At 48.7% G+C, this 14,617-nt stretch overlaps 1 protein-coding gene and 1 long non-coding RNA gene across 7 annotated transcripts in view; both read right to left on the bottom strand.

Annotated features, from left to right (window-relative positions):
* ZBTB7C (zinc finger and BTB domain containing 7C) overlaps positions 1-4,565 on the bottom strand; it is a 380,371-nt gene extending 375,806 nt beyond the window's left edge. For all 4 annotated transcript variants that reach the window (XM_074383493.1, XM_074383494.1, XM_039463856.2 and 1 more), the window contains exon 1: positions 4,385-4,565. The gene's annotated coding sequence lies outside the window, so the exon portion shown is untranslated. The remainder of the gene's footprint in view (positions 1-4,384) is intronic.
* Positions 4,566-6,026: 1,461 nt separating this feature from the next.
* Positions 6,027-14,617, bottom strand: part of LOC141580782 (uncharacterized) — a 117,257-nt gene continuing 108,666 nt past the window's right edge. For 2 of the 3 annotated variants that reach the window (XR_012513105.1, XR_012513107.1), the window contains exons 5-6: positions 10,714-12,462; positions 6,027-10,625 (exon numbers count right to left, since the gene is read on the bottom strand). This is a non-coding gene — a long non-coding RNA (uncharacterized LOC141580782). The remainder of the gene's footprint in view (positions 10,626-10,713; positions 12,463-14,617) is intronic. The other variant, XR_012513106.1, reaches the window with a different exon arrangement.

The raw sequence follows: 14,617 nt of genomic DNA, 5'->3' as shown, positions 1-14,617 counted from the left end.
AATGGATGTTCCCCAACATCCACTGGGATTAAGAGGTATGGAGAGGCTAATCAGCTCGGCCCCAGGGCTCTCACAATGCCTATAGGAACCCCATCTCTTCTTATCTACATTCTGCTTCTATGACTTTGCCTTCCCAACACCCCCTTCACCGTGCCATGGAGTACAGCAAAGATGCAAATCCAATTGCTGTTCACCCATCCACCCATGCCCAGCCCACAGCATTCATTCAGCAAATGTTTTCCATGTCCAGGCCTTGCTGATGCCGAGGACACGAAGACAAGCAACATGCCAGCCCTGCCCTCAAACACTTCAGCATAGGAGGCCTATGAAAAGCTGGCCAGGTGCCACCCACAGCCACAGCTGTCCTGCCCTGACCTCTCCATCCACAGCCTCCTACTAAAGTCTCACCCTGGTAAAACCTGCTGTGAGCCCCTGAAACAGTTCCAATGGGCGGATCAACTCACAACAAAGGGTTAAACAGAAAGACAAGCTCAGTGCCTTGCCAGCTTCCTCCACCCCATCCCAACCTCATTCCTCCCTCCACCAACCCAGGGAAAAAAAATCTGTTTGGCCTCAGGAATGAAGTTGTAACTGATGGCATGGCAGGTACTATTTATTCCAGACAAAGGAGGCAGGACTTTGGTGCTGGTTTGAAGAGTGGGTGGGTGAGGGGCCATCGGGGACCTATCTGGGGCACAGTCCGGGGAGGAAGGAAAGAGCTCTGAATGCCTCAAACCTCCCCGACCAGCCCCACACAGAAATGACTCAGCTTGGAGTCAGAGGGAACCACATTTGATTTGCCACTTACAAAATCTCCTGCATAAAAATCAGTTCTCATTATTTAGAAAAGCCAACTACCCTCATGTTAATGAGTTCGTGAGTTCTCCCCTATGAGATTTCTGGGGTGTAGCTCACTTTGTGCAAATGGGAGATTAACATTTGACCAAAAATACACACGGTGGCTCTAGAAAATCCTTGTAATCCATCATTTCTCAGCCTTCTGGATAAGATCAAGGGTGGAAAATCCTTGTATCCTAAATTCCCCCAGGGCAACTGGCACTCCAAGAACCCCTGCAGGATGCCACACACAGGTCGGGGTCGACTCCGGTGCCCTCCGTCCATGTGGTTAGTAGATAGGTTTCCTTCCAGTGGGACACAGCCATCCCGGGAGAAGTCAGTGCTGCAGATGGTTCCAGACCCTTGAGTCTCTTCTTCCCAGGAGGGGAGGAGGGGTTATAAATAGCCTGGACTCCTTCAGCCCTACACAGGCACAGATCCCACACCCCCGCCCCAGCCTCAGCCAGCTGGTCCTTCCGCACCCAAGTTCCCACAGCCTGCTATGAGAGGGAGGACAACTGCCCACCCTTGGCTGGGGGCAGGAAACAAGAATGCCCTAGTGACAGCCTCCAGTGAACTGTAACTACAACCCCACCACTCCTTCATACCACCTTCACACCATCCCTGCTGGAGAGGCTGAGGGGCCGGCAACCTTACTAGGGGATCTCTTATACCCTGGTCAGCCCAGAAAGCCCAAAGGTGCTCACAATGTTAATTCAGTGGGAAAAGTTATAGGAATAATACTCTCCCCATCTTTCTGCCTCAGTTTCTCCCTCTGTGATATGAACAAATAGCTGAACTATCTATCTTGTGGGAATGCTGATGCGATTAGCGTGCAATGAAAGTGAAAAGCATTGTAACACTGTATTATCATTGGGTTATCAGATCTTAATTTCTTCTGTAGGACCGGTAAACACAGGCAATGTGGAAATGCAGGGGGTGGCGGAGGGGCACCGATTCTTATCTGTTCATGAAAGCAGAAGAATTATACCCGGCAGCTCTGCGCTAGCCTTGAATTCTTGATACTGCATGTCCTTGAAAGCAATCAAACTTACAAAAATATTCTCTCTTGCAAGTCATTTCTGACTAATACAGATTGACACACACTGCATCCAGCTTATTTTAATAAAATTCTGCTGGACTGTAGATGACATTATAAACTGAAATCTAACATCAACCTAGAGTATTACAGTTTGGGGGTAAAAAGTTCATGTAATAATCACTCTGCTTATCATTCAATTGCTTCCTACTCATACACACTGGTACAAAATAAGTGGCTAAAATCGAAGTGGCCAACTTGTAGTTCTTTTTAATTTAGACACTTTTGTTTGCTCAATAAAATGCAGAGTAAAAAACATTTACTGAAAACCCACTCATTGATGTTTAATGGCTGTGTCAAATACTCGTAACAACATTTATTCCAGCACCCCCAGATAATTGCTCATCTTTCTCATTTGGTATCCACAACAGCACAGCATTTGTGTCCAAGTGTAATTGATCCAAAATTGGGCTCCCTTTCAAAAATATCCGTAAAATCTAATTACCAGGAAAACAGAGTTCTGGCATCCTATGGAAAGTGGGTGCTTCAGTGAAAAAGGCTGCAAACTCTTCTTGGCTAATCAAGCTGCATTATGTGACAAAAGGAGCTTGAGGAATTTGGGATGAGGGAGCAGGAAAAGTTGGGATAGTGTCAGACTGGACTTTGCAGTGACAGTCCTGCTTTTTTCAAGGGAAGGGCAGGGGACAGGAAATATACGACATTAGCTGGCAAGCATGGATTTAGAAAGTACCAGATAATGAGTCCATGATGGGCTTGGGGTGTGAGGATGGCATTTCTGATCTCCAGCCCTACCAGGCCTTGCCCAGGGAAGTCTCTCCACCCTTGCCTGGAAGACTGATGTCATTTCTGGTCTCACTGGGTCTCTAGCCACTGCAGCAGGTCCCTTTCCTTCCTTGGGCCTGAGTTTGCTCATCTGTAAAATGAGTGCTCCTAATATCTCTAGGGTGCCTTTCAACTTCAAAATCCTGTAGCCTTCTATAAAGCAAAGAGCAATGCTTTTTGCTCGTGTACTCGTGGGGGCAGGGAGCAGGGAGCAGGAGCTGCTGGACCAAGGAGAATGAAGGACTGAGAGTTTCCACCTCTCACGCAGTTTTGTACCTACTTGCAACACCCGGGTATCGGACCCGCTCTGGGAATAATGATTTCTTTCAGACCAGGACGACCTACCGAGTCGTCTATCTGGCTGCCTTGGATTCCTTGACCCCGCCAATGAGGAACAGGGCCAAGCCACCGGACTTCTTGGAGCCTCTCTCCCAGGGCTGGGCACAGTATATCTTTCTCCATTAAGGGGTCTTCCCTTTCCACTCCCACCCCTCTTTCTGTCCTAGAAGCACCAGCAACTCCAGCTCTAGCCTTGCACATGGTCCAGCGAAGCTTCCTAGACAGGCAGCGCACGCCACTCACCCCCAGCTCCCCTCGGCCTTGCGCCAGCGCGCGGAAGCTTGGGTACCAGCCTCCACAGCTTTGCAAATTGCAAAGATAACGAGAGCTGCCGCTTCGCTTTTCTTTGGCTCCTCCTGGCCTTTATCCTAGTAAAATCAGACAAGCAGCCGGAAAAACAAAGCACCACAGCGGCGGAGACAATTGGCTTTCAACGGAGCAAGAGACGTGCACACCTTGAGTGAAGACGCGCGCAGTTCTCGTGTGTGTCGCTGGGATTAGACCCCGCATTACCCTGCGCGGGTGACAGGTACCGGGCCGGGCTCTGCTTCACTTGCCCAAAGCTTGGGGGAGCTGTGTGTGCGCACCCATTTCCTCCAGCTTCACAATTTGACGACAGCAAAGATCATTGAGTCCCTTTTGAGCGCCACCTCGGGCAGGGACCGCTACTCGGTGCTCAGATCTCATCGCAAGGTGCGGGATCCCAGCCTTTCCAGCTCATTTTCCAATTTTCAAGAAAAGACAGCGTGAAGTGCGGTTGCCAAAGTCCCAGGAAAACGTCACTCACCAAAACGCTCCCACGCTTTCCCGGCAGAAGTGCGGTAAAACTTTTGGCACTAACCACCTGTGGCTGCCAACGGGCCCGCCCCGCTCGGGCCCGGAGGCGCCGCGGAGTCCCGGACCGCACGCGCCCGCATAAGTTCCTTTCCAGCCCCGCGCGCCACTTCGCTCCGGGCCGCGGTGCCAGCCAGGAGGCGCGGCGCCCGCTCGCTGGCTCGCTCTCCGCTGGCTCTCCCCTCCCTCCTTTCCTCCCTCCCTCCTCCCGCCTCCTCGGTTGCATGGCTGCCGCACGGAGCCCCTGAATAGCCACCGCAGCCCCCCGCCTCCTGCCCGCCGCGCGGAGGGCGCCCCTGCCCCGCCTGCGCCCAGGAACGCGCGGACAGCCGGCCTCCTAGCAACCGCCCCCGCGACCGCTTTCCTGCGTGGCAGTGGCAGAGCCACCTTCCCGGCGCCCCGCGACCTCCCGACCCGCCTCTGCTGCCGAGGTGCAGCGGAGACCGCGACCCCGGCAGCCGGAGCCCAAGCCAAACACGCGCAGCCGCTCACCTCCGCGCGCCTCCGGCCCTGCTCGCCTCCCGCACTTGGCCCCGGGCCGCGGTCCTCTCGTCCTCCTTCGTCGCTGGGGTCCGCAGGTCCCTGCGCGTCCGAGCCGCGCCGGCCCCGCCGCTGTCAGAGTCTCGTGGCGGGGCTGCGCCGGCGGGTGTGGAGCCGAGCGGCGGCGGCGGGCGCGCAGGCAGCTCCTCCCTCCCCGCGCCGCGCCTCCGCCCTCCCCGCGCCCCGCCTCCCGCGCCGCGGCTGTCAGCCCAGCGCCCAGAGCCCAGCACCCAGCGCCCAGCGCCCAGCGCCCAGCGCCCCGCGCCCCGCGCCGCCGGCTCGGGGGGCGCACGGGGCTAAAGGGCCCGGATGTCTGCGGTCGCCTGTCGCTCGCGCCTGCCCCCTCCCCGCCCCGCCGCACATGCACTTGCTGCGCCCCAGCCCCCTCCCGGCTCCGCTAATTTCTATTTTGACAGTAACTGTGGCGAGTGGGCGGCGCCGCGGGGGGCGCCCGGGACCCGCGGAGGCGGCGGGCGGGAGTCGGGCCCCGGCGCGGGGGCGGAATGGGGGGCCGGGCACCGCCGCCAGCCGCTCGGGTCTCCGCGTCTTTTCTCTTTCTTTGCTTTTTTCTCTCGGCCTCCTCCAGGATTTAAAGGGACAGCCCAGGCCGAGGCGAGGGGCCAGGCGGCCGCCGTTTCTCTGGTCTCCAGACGCCCTCTGCGGCCCGGCCGGACCCACCCGCACCCCCAGCGCAGGCTCAGGACCGCCGGGTATTTTTAGGTCCACATCCGACCCGGGGTAGCGGTACGGCAGAGACGGACTCGGCCGCCCCGGCGCACGGCTATTTTTACAAAGTCCGATGGGGGAGGAAATAAAATAATTCAGCAACTGCTTTTCCACCCGAAAGTCGGGAGCAAGGAGTGGGGGCGAGAAGTTAGTTTCCCAAATGCTCTTGGCACTCCAGCGAGCGCAGCAGGACGCTTCGCCGGCACCAGAAACGGCAAGCTTGCCGTGCTCCGGAGTGCCCGAATCCCAGCGGGCACTCCCACCCGGCCGCGCTGCGGCCCGGGATCCCCATCCCTCTGGGTCTTGGGCCCCGCACTCCGCACCCAGCGCGCCTGGGAGCAGCGGCGGGCCGCCTGTCACTCCCGGGGCCGGCCTGGAAGGCGGCCTTCCGACGCGTCCAGTCACCACGCAGCACTGCCAAGGGGCGGGCCCGGGAAGGGCTTGGCCCCGCCCATCCAGCCGGGTCCCGCCCCCTCGGAGTCCGTCCGGACTGGAGAGTCTCGCTGGGACTAGAAGCGCGCAGCGGTGCTGGAAGCCACGAAGGGCTCAAGCGAGAGGAGGAGGAGGAGTCTCGGACCTGGAGTGGGCGTGAGCATTCGCCGGCGAGGCGACACTTGGGTCGTGGCACACTCGAGCTGGCTTTGCCTCCTACCTCTTTGCAGTCCAGCCCTCTGCGCTCCAGACAGACACAGGAACCCTCGCCCTCCCTGGTACTACATCGGAGGCTGCACCCCCGCGGATCCTCTCCGGAACTCCTCCCTCAGATGCAGGAAGGTTTGCCGTCCTCAAACTCTTACCCTGCTGCGCTTAATCTGAGCTGCACCAGGCGCCCAGGAGAGGCGAGCAGGTGAATCCCAGCCGCCTAGTCCCCATTCTGGCTACGGATTAATAAAAGGGCAATGGGGCTGCTGCTGTTGGGTAATGTCCTTTAATGCTGAAGACACTGGATGACATCCTTTACAGAATTCACAAAAATAAATTGGTGAACTTTTGGTACTTCTCCCTAATATCACTCATTGGGATTTTTAAAAATCATTTTATTCATTCGTGTAAAAAACGCATATTGCAAGATAGTACTTTGGGGAGTAGTGAAAACAAGGGATGGACTCCGGGATAGGCTGTACCTATCCCAGAGTGGACACTAGTATGTACCTATCCCAGTGGACACTAGGTATGAACAGAGGGATCTGAAACATAGGTTCGAGTACGATTATGTCATGTTTAATTAGCCAAAGAGGTCTGATTTTTCCAACTAAGTAAATGTCACTAAGTGAATAGTTTGGACAGCCATCTTATCCAAACTATTCAAATGCACGTGTAAATCTAAGATAGTCTATCATGAAAACTCAGGTATGTTCAGACTCAGGATATTAGATTTCCAAGTTGCTGAAGCTTCCAGAATGGCAAAATAATATCTCCCGCTTTCAGAAGCTCTGAGAGCCACTGCCCTCACAAATTAGGTTTGTCTGTTTCCCTGTTAAATTAAGTTGCCTGTCTTGCTTCCTTTTATTAAAGGGTCTTCAGCAATTTGGAATGCTGCTGACTCAGCTGATAAGGTCCAGCTTCCAAGCTGTAAGTCTGGCTGTGCCCCATGATACCCAGACACCCGCAGAAGATAGAAATGTAGTTCTGGGGGTGAGGGCAGCTACAGCCATAAAAAGGGCATTTCGGTTGAGAAAAGAGGGATGTCTATTTACTAGAGTAAACAGACACTAATATAAACGTGGGTCTGAATCGGAAAGTTTCTCCTCTCTTCTCTGGCTCAAAGTATGTGTTCCATAGGTTTTGTTTGTGGAATAGTTTGGAAAGGATGTAGGAGATCCAATGGATTCATGCATCTAATGGAGGCTGTAAGATTTATTTGCAATGTTCTAGTCTGGATGTAAGTGCAGTGGTAAACTTGACTTTGCAATAATTAAATAAAATTTACTTCCAGACTTTACCAGTTATCAGACACGTATCCTAGAAGTAAAGCACGTCATTCAACTCTCTAGGGGCTCCATTTCCAAATCTGTAAAAACGAAGATAACAATAGGTCCCTTTCTACTCCATAGGGATGCTGGAATGGTCAGGTGAGAAAAAGCCAGGGCAAGTGTTGCCCCATGAACAACATTCACTAAGGGGCTACTACGTATCAAGCACTGTAGAGTGCATTGTAAATTGTCCATATTAGTTATGGTGATAAATTCTAAAGAAATTTTCTAAGAATTGTTATCAAATTTTTACCTATTTCCCAAGGATGTTGAGAGACTGATTCAAGAAAAAAGAGGGAAATTAAGAGCTCCTTCTAGATCAGAACTTATGTTACGTATGGCTGTATGTTTCTCATGACAACTGTATGCAATATATTTTGTTGTGACCATTGTGTAGATTTAAAAACCTGACGTCAGTAGAGGGGGTGATGACCGTGTTCCCACTGGTGGGCAGTGGCTGGGGCAGCATCTGGATCCAGGTTTGTGAGTTCAGAAATCCACAAGCATCCTCCCCTGCTATGCTGCCTCTAGAGGAGAAAGGAGGAAGAGGCTTTGAGGAAATCAGAGGAGAAGAGAAATTCAAGGAAATCATGGTTTGTGTTACCTACCATAAGGCAGATTGGTTGAAGTGCCTTCCTGGAAAAGGTAGCACTGGACTGAGTAATTAAGTTTGCATGATTTTTTAAATTTTTTGTTAGTTTTTTAAATTTTATTTTGAAACAATTTCAGATTTACAGAAAAGTTAAAAGATAGTATAAAGAATCGTCATATATCTTCACCCAGAATCTCCATGTGCCAACATTTGCCCATGTTTGCCTACCCTGCTGTTTTTCTGTATGTAGTTTTTTCCTACACTGTTGGAGCATAAGCTGAAGATACGATGTTCCTTTACTGAAAAATTCTTCAGTGAGTGTTTTCTAACAATGAGGACATTCTTACATAATCAAAATCCAGATTTAACCATCAATACAACACTATTTTCTAGCCTAAGCTATATTTAAATTTCACCAACTGTCTCACTAGTAGCAAAAATGAAAAATAAGTAAACTCTAGTTGGGATTCAATTTAGGATTGTATATTGCATTCAGTTATATTTCTTGAGAGAGTATTTTTTATTTTATTAATTTTTGTTTCTCATTTTAGTGGCCATACATTTATGGCCCGTTTGGGATGACAAAGACTTTCTCCTTGACCACACTTGAAACAGGCTCCTTCGAGCCTTCATTTCCACTGGGCTCTCACCCTTGGGTCCTCTCTTCAGCTAGCCTAGTGCAGTCGTAGAAAAAATCTTGCTAGGTCCATTTAGTGAGAACTCCTCTGACCCATAACCTCCAATTGCCCTGGCCTGCCTTTAGCAAGAATCCTGTTAGTTTAGTCTAGCAAGAATCCACCTACCCTTAATGTCTCTTCTTAGTCATTTTCCATCCACCAAACCCCTTACTCTATTCCTTGCCTATAAATCCCCACTTCCTCTTTTCGAGCTCTATCTCTCCCCCAACTGCAACACTCCTATTACAATAGTCTTCAGTAAAGTCTCCCATTTCCCTACCACTTTAATATGTGTCAGGGTAATTTTTTTAAAGGGCCAAAGAAAATATAGAAAGATCAAAACTCAATTGTAATCACTCAGCAGCTACAACCAATATTAATCACTTTTTACATGTGTAATCCAACCATACAACTACCACTCCCTTCCAGGGGCCAGCTTCCCCTAGAAAATACCAAGGATATGGAAGTTCTACTCTCTGTTCCTCCTGAAGTTCTTCCTCAGTGTCCAGCATGATCCTGCTGTCCCTAACTTGGCCATAAACCACCTCACCCTTTTGCTCTCCACCCTAGACTCCAGTTATGATCTCCCTCAAGAAAATGCTGCATCCCCCACGGCCCCCATGAAGAAGCTGGTGGGAACAGGCTGGGTCTCTTCTATACACCTGTTCTTTTGTTTGCCAGACTGGGGCCTACAAAGGCTCTACTGGATAACAGATTTCACAAAGGGTTTGTAGCTCAAGGGAATTGGAATATAACACTGGACAACTTGAAGCTGTGCATGAGATATGACTTCCCTCATATTCCAGGGAAGAGCAACCAGGGGTTCAGCTCTCCATACAGGATCACTTGATGGTACACCCCTGCTTCTAACCTGACTCCCCAGCTTTCAGGAGATCTTCTTGCCTCACAGGCAATTCATCTGCCTTTTGACGTGACTCTCCACAGGAGAACCGATCGCTAATCTCAGAAAAGGACTTTCCCTGGGTTCCCTCTCATTCCTCCTTCAAACATGCATTTCCCAAACCTCAGTCATCTAGCCACCTAAAGAAACACTCTGGGGTAGTTGGCTGGTCACCAACACCAATGTTAATCGTGATCATCGGCATCCCCAGTATAGCTGAGCAGCTAAGCCAGCCAGGGAAAGTTGGGTCTACAGGTAAGTCCAGCCCACTTCAAGACTGCCCCAGCAGTTTGAGTTATAGGTATGCCTGTGTATTCTAACAACTATTCAGGAACCGAGTGTCTTCATCACATTCCTTCCAAAGACAAATTTGCAGAGATGGAGATGACTCACAGTCTAAATCTATGAGGATCAGAGAAACAATTTGTTAATTATCTCAACTTTTGCAAAATGCAACCATGTTAGTTCCTTGCCTTCATCTTCCCTCCCTGGAATTTATATTGTCTAATTGCCCCTCTCTCCTCCCCCTGCGAGAATGAAGAATGAAAATCGCTGAGATAGGGACCCACTGGGGTTGCTCTTGGTCAGCCAAGCCCCTGGTCAGAGCTGTGCAAGGATGAGGATGTGATTAAACCCCCAGCAGAGATGCCTGGCCACACTCAGAGGCTGTGTGGAGGAAGAATAGGGAGCTTTTATTCAGGATGTACAGGGTACCAGGCAAACATTTGTTGCAGAGTACCTACCTATATAAACAATTTGATTTTAAAATGGGTCATAAAGTTCATGGCTCATGTGAAGTCTCATGATTTAACAGTGAAGATTTAGAAGAATAATGAGTAGAAAAGATGTATTTACATATGTATTTATGTCAATAACACCAATTTGTAGTAAAGATTTTTTTTTTTTTTTTGAGATAGAGTATCACTCTGTCACCCAGGCTGGTGTGCAATGGTGTGATCTAGGCTCACTGCAACCTCCACCTCCTGAGTTTAAGCGATTCTCCTGCCTCAGCCTCCCAAGTAGCTAAGATTACAGGTGTGCACCACCATGCCCAGCTAATTCTTGTATTTTTAGTAGAGATGGCGCTTCACCATTTGCCCAGTCTGGTCTCAAACTCCTGACCTCAGGTGACCCACTCACCTCAGCCTCCCAAAGTGCTGGGATTACAGGCATGAGCCACTGCTCCTGGCCAGTGAAGATTCTTTGTAATGTCCAGGCACTTTCTCTTTCCGTTCCAATTCAGAACCTGTTTTTTCTTTTTCTTTTTTTTTTCATGTTTAGTATTATCAAATGCACTATTCTTCATTAATTTCATATCTCCTACCTTGAGAAAAAGTAGTAACACTGTTATTATTCATAATGCCATGGCGCTTTGGAACCTGTTTGTATTGAAACAATATAGCTCTCCTTACCTCTGCAGTTTCCAACTACCAGTTACTCATGACGCTGCATCATACATCCAGCAGTCCATGAATACTGGCTTCCAGTGACTCTCAAAGGTGACTGTGCTTTGCAGATGAGAACCTCAAATGCAAGTCTTAGTAGGCAGGAAGAGGTCGCCAATGGTTTAATCTCTGTTCACGTTAAATTTAACATTTGGAGTTATTAGAATAAATATAAAACTGCATATCTTCTACCTCTGTCTTCTCTTAAGGTCTTTAGGTTATAGTCACTATGTTTCTAGAATGTGGTCTCTTTTCATGTTGACCAAAACCCTGTGTACTGGGTTGAACGGTGTTTTCCCAAAACTCATATCCATCTGCAACCTGCAAATATAACCTTATTTGGAAATATTTGGTCTTTATAGCTGTATCAAGTTAAGATAAAGTTATACCAAACATAACCTTGTTTGGAAATATTTGATCTTTATAGATGTATCAAGTTAAGGTAAGGTTACACAGGATGGTGGGGGCGGGGGGCATGCCTAAATCCAAACAGTGGTATTCTTATGAGGAGAAGAAAATTTGGAAACACAGAGACACACAGGAGACATGCCAAGTGAAGACAGAGGCAGCTATTGGAGTGATATGTCTACACACCAAGAATCACCAAGGATTGCTGGGAACCAACAGAAGCTGGAACAGAAACATGGAACAGATTCTAACTCAGAGCCTCCACAAGGAAGCGGTCCTGCTGACACATTGATTTTGAACTTTTGGCCTGCAGGACTGTGAGAGAACAAAGCTTTGTTCTGTTTAGACACCAAGTGGGTAGTAATTTGTTGTAGCAGCCCTAGGAAATGAATACACCTGGCTTTCTACAGAGTGGATGGGAAGGATGGGCCAGAAGCCCATGGGTACAGTGAGAACGAATGTCCATCCTCGGTCCAGCGTAGAATAAGACTCACCTGGAAAAACATGCCAGCACTGTATCAGTTGGAGGCAAAAGAGGACACTGAAGAGAAAGACTCATAGGTGTTGTGAGACAGTGGTCTCAAAGTCATCAGAAGAAATAGCCACCTGCAGAGGCCAGCCTGACCAGTGACTTGGAGTCTACTCAGGGTGTGAGTGACAGCCAAATGTTGGCAGATATCTTTGCTTCTTGTCTTAATTCACATTTTAAAATTATTAATGAGGCTGATATTTTTTAAAAAGATTTCTGGCCATTAATATTTCTTTTTTTCTTCTGTAATTGCTTGCTTGTGTCCTTTGCCCATTTTCTAATGGGTTGTTACTTTTTTTTTTTCTTACTTACCTGTAAGAACTCTTCACATTGTGAGGATATTAACCCTTTAACTGTCACATATGTTACAACTATTTTTATCACTTTGCTATTAGCTTTTATATTTTGTTCTTACTGATGTCTCTAAAATTCTAAATTGCATGAGTAATGTGTTATCTCCATAAATTTCTAATAATATATATCAGGTTAGGAGAATTAAGTTCCAGCCAGGTGCAGTGGCTCACACCTGTAATCCCAGCACTTGGGAGGCCAAGGTGGGCAGATCATCTGAGGTCAGGAGTTTGAGGTGAGCCTGGGCAACAGGGTGAAATGCTGTCTTTACTAAAAATACAAAAATTAGCCGGACATGATGACACGCACCTGTAATCCCAGCTACTTGGGAGGCTGAGGCAGGAGAATCGCTTGAACCTGGGAGGCAGTGGTTGCAGTGAGCCAAGATCATGCCACTGCACTCCAGCCTCAGTGACAGAGTGAAACTCCTGTGGCAAAAAAAAAAAAAAAAAAAAAAAAAAAAAAGAATTAAGTTCCCTTTTAAACTTATAAAACACAAGAATTTTTCTCTTCTCCTTAGAGATAACTGCTTTTCACAGTTTATTGACTGCTTCCCAAATCATACTCCATGCATTTCTGTTAAGATTCCTCTCAATGGACAAGCATTTTAAACTTCACTTGGCTAAGTTATTTGTCTCTTGAAGCTTGGTTGAGATGTTATCCACTCTATGACTGGTGTAATATTAGACCTTGCTCCAAGGTATGTTAATACCCACCCATATTTTCTTCCAATGCGTTTATGATTTCATCTGTTTTTCCACATTTAAATCTGGAATTAATCTGGAATTTAGTAAGAGTATTGTTTGAGGTAAGGAATTTGCTCTATTTTTCTGAATTGTGATGTAGACGTGATGAATATTGAACAAAAGCACATCTCAGAATAAAGAAATAGAACAGACAAATTCACAAAGGTAAGGATTTGCAAAGTTAGTTCAAGAAATAGGGATCTGGTATGGTAGTATCTTGTGGAAATAGAAAATACAATTTTCTATTATGTTTTCTATGTAGGTGAGTTCAGATCAGAGAGGAATTTGAAACTTAGAATTTCAATCTGTAGGCAAGGAGGAGACCTGAGCAGTTTGGGAAGAAGAAGCATCCAACCAGAGCCATCCAGTCTGCTGATGACACCATTGGCAGCTTGAGAGCAGATGGGAGCTGGCCGCACGAGGCAGAGAGATGTGAGAAGGTCACTGCAGTGGCTTAGGTGAAGGCACCTTGAGTTTGACTCAGGATGGTAGCAGTGGGGCCAGAGAGGAGGTTTGCTAGAGACCTGGAGGAGGGGGTCAGCAGGCCTCAGAGAACAACTGAGTATGGAGGGGCAAGAGGGAATCTGAGGTGACTAACTCTCATGCCTGTGTTGTTGTTAGGAGGACAGAAATTTCTCATCATCTAGCTACAGATGTTATTCTGTTCTTCCAGCTCTTCTCCATCTGGTTCCCTATATGCAGTATTAAAGGAGTTTTCCTTTCTTCATTTTACAGGTGGAGAAACTGAGGTTCTGGAACTCAGCGACTTGCCCAAGAGCGATAGGAGAGCTAGGTCCCCATTGCAGCACCTTGCAGAGTTGTAGGCGGCAGGGCTCTGGAGCTCTGTTGCTCCTCTTTGAGTATCATGAGCTTGTCTCAACTGTGAGCAGGGGTTGAGGGGTGGTGGGGCAAGGGATGAGGACACGTGCTCCTGTGTGTGTCTGTGCCCACAGGCATGTGTGGGTGAATAGGGTGACACAGCACTGATGGATTTCTCTCTCAAGACATGGTGATGGGCACCAGTGCTCCCTGGGTGGCTTCCTCTTCCCAAATAAACAATCATATGACACAATGTCTGAAAGCCCAGAATATTTCCTGTCTCTTTGGCCTGGTGCCCTGTGTGCTGCAGACCTGGAGCCATTGCAGCCACCCCAGCCATCTACCTCCCTCCACCCCAGTCTCCAGCGCCAGGACTCATGGAACACTGTGAGCTCATGTGCCTGGCCTGCCTGGCACCAGCCAGTCAAAGAGGCTGCAACTTCTTCTTTCAGCCAAAGAAAACCTGGAGGCTGGTCTAATGACCTGGACTTCCTCCAAAAGGCTGGCCCAGCTCCACTTCCACACCTGGAGGCCCTGTCCCCCCTGGGGTTTGTTACTCCCACTGGGGCCCCTATCTGGGAACTTGTGAGCAGAGTCCATGGTTACCAAAAGGAAGCTGTGTTTCCCAAGAACCATGACTTTGCCTCCAAGCTGCAAGTAAAGCAGCAACAGCACAAGGAGTGGAAGGGGACCTGGAAGTTTCTGACATACAGAAATCTATCCATCCATTGGGGTCCAGTTAATTGTTCATCTACCTGTGACTCTTTTTTATCCAATGATATGCTTTGGCTCTGTGTCCCCAACCAAATCTCACCTTGAATTGTAATAATCCCCACGTGTTGTGGGAGGAACCTGATGAGAGGTAACTGAATCATGGGAGCGGGTTTTTCCCGTGCTGTTCTCATGATAGCGAGTAAGTCCTATTAGATCTGATGGTTTTATAAAGGGGAATTCCCCTGAACATGCTCTCTCTTGCCATGTAGGATGTGACTTTGCTCCTCATTCACATTCCACCATG

The sequence above is a fragment of the Saimiri boliviensis genome, chromosome 13 (assembly GCF_048565385.1).
Source record: "Saimiri boliviensis isolate mSaiBol1 chromosome 13, mSaiBol1.pri, whole genome shotgun sequence".
NCBI classification, from domain to species: domain Eukaryota; kingdom Metazoa; phylum Chordata; class Mammalia; order Primates; family Cebidae; genus Saimiri; species Saimiri boliviensis.
Note: the sequence above shows the minus strand (reverse complement) of the source record. Positions and strands in the feature narration are given on the sequence as shown.